The sequence below is a fragment of the Neovison vison genome, chromosome 10, assembly GCF_020171115.1.
Source record: "Neovison vison isolate M4711 chromosome 10, ASM_NN_V1, whole genome shotgun sequence".
Classification (NCBI taxonomy): Eukaryota; Metazoa; Chordata; class Mammalia; order Carnivora; family Mustelidae; genus Neogale; species Neogale vison.
Genome location: NC_058100.1, coordinates 51305071 through 51306926, shown reverse-complemented (window position 1 = coordinate 51306926; position 1856 = coordinate 51305071).

Genomic DNA, 1856 nt, shown 5'->3' with positions numbered 1-1856 from the left:
TGTCTTTTTTTTTTCCTTGTTCATTTGTTTGCTTCTTAAATTTCATATGAGTGAAATCATATGGTATTTGTCTTTTTCTGACTTATTTCACTTAGTATGAAACCCTGTAGATCTATCCACATTGTTCCAAATGGCAATGTTTCATTCTATTTTATGGCTGAGTAATATTCCATTATATCTGTATGAGTATGTGTGTGTGTGTGTGTGTGTGTGTGTGTGTGTGTATCCTGCATTTTCTTTATCTATTTCTCCATGGATGGACACTTGAGCTTCCATATTTTGGCTACTGTAAATAATATTGCAATAAGCATAGGGGTGCACATAGTTTTTTGAATCAGTGTTTTCATTTTCTTTGGATAAATATCATATGATCTTTTTAATTTTTTGAGGAACCTCCACGCTGTTTTCCATAGTGACTACAGTATCTTTCATTTTCACCAACAGCTCCTTTTTCTCCCTATCCTTCCCATAACTTGTTATTTGCTATCCTTTTTGAGTCTAGCCATTCTGACTGGTATGAGGTGATATCTCATTGTGGTTTTGATTTGCATTTCCCTGATGCCTGCTGATGTTGAGTACCTCTTCATGTACCTGTTGGCCATCTGTATGTCTTTTTTGGAAAAATGTCAATTCATGTCCCCTGCTCATTTTTAATTGGATTATTTGGTGTAAGTTCTTTATATATTTTGGGTATTAACCCCTTATCAGACACATCAGTTACAAATGTTTCTCCCATTCACCAGGTTGTCTTTTGTTTTGTTGATGGTCTCCTTTGCTATGCAAAAGCTTTTTATTTCTGTAGTGTAGTGATTTATAAATTTTTTTAAAAGATTTTATTTATTTATTTGACAGAGATCACAAGTAGGCAGAGAGGCAGGCAGAAAGAGAGGGGGAAGCAGGCTCCCCACCAACCAGAGAGCCCGATGTGAGGTTCGATCCCAGGACCCTGAGACCATGACCTGAGCCAAAGGCAGAGGCTTAACACACTGGTGCCCCCTGATTTATAATTTGTTTAAAAAGATTTTACTTATTTATTTGACAGAGTGAGAGAGCACAAACAGGCAGAGCAGTAGAGGGAGAGGGAGAAGCAGGCTCCCCACTGAGCTGGAAGCCTAATGCGGGGCTTGATCCCAGGACTCTGGGATCATGACCTGAGCTGAAGGCAGATGGTCAACTGACCGAGCCACCCAGGCACCCCATGATTTCTTACAATTTTTAATAGTCTTTACACATCTAAAATCTTTTCCATATTGTTTAAAAGTCCTTATCCTTATTCTCCTTAATACTTTCCACCAGTGTTTTTCCCCCTTTATAACACACCAATTTTCTCTTGTCTAACTCATATCCTTTTTAATCACTAAGTGTATAGATTCTAAAATAATGTGTATAGGTTTTATAATACTGAATGTAAATTATTTCTGGTGTTCATAACTGGCCAATTAGCTAAGAATTTTTATTATTTCCATCATGGGGTTAAAAATAGAATCTCTTCTGAAATGTACTTCGTGAATATGTTTTTCTTTCACTTCCACGGGTTTCCACCTTACCTATGATAAGTTGCAATGCTTTGTAGGCCACACAAGATTTTCTACTCAGAGTTTTGCAGAGATTAGTGGCAAATGGACTCAACAACTGGCTAGAAATTGAATTTCAGTAAAAGAGTAAAAAAAATGCTTATTACTTAGCAAGTCAACAAAAGTATGTTCCATGTTCTCATCAGACACTTTTTAAATGTAGTGTTAGCTTGAAAACAAATATATAAGCCAAAGTGGGGGATAGAAAATGCCAAACACTAAAAGCCAGAACTCCTTCTTGAAAATGTTGTTTGTTAATGATAGTTACTAGTCAGTTTTTGA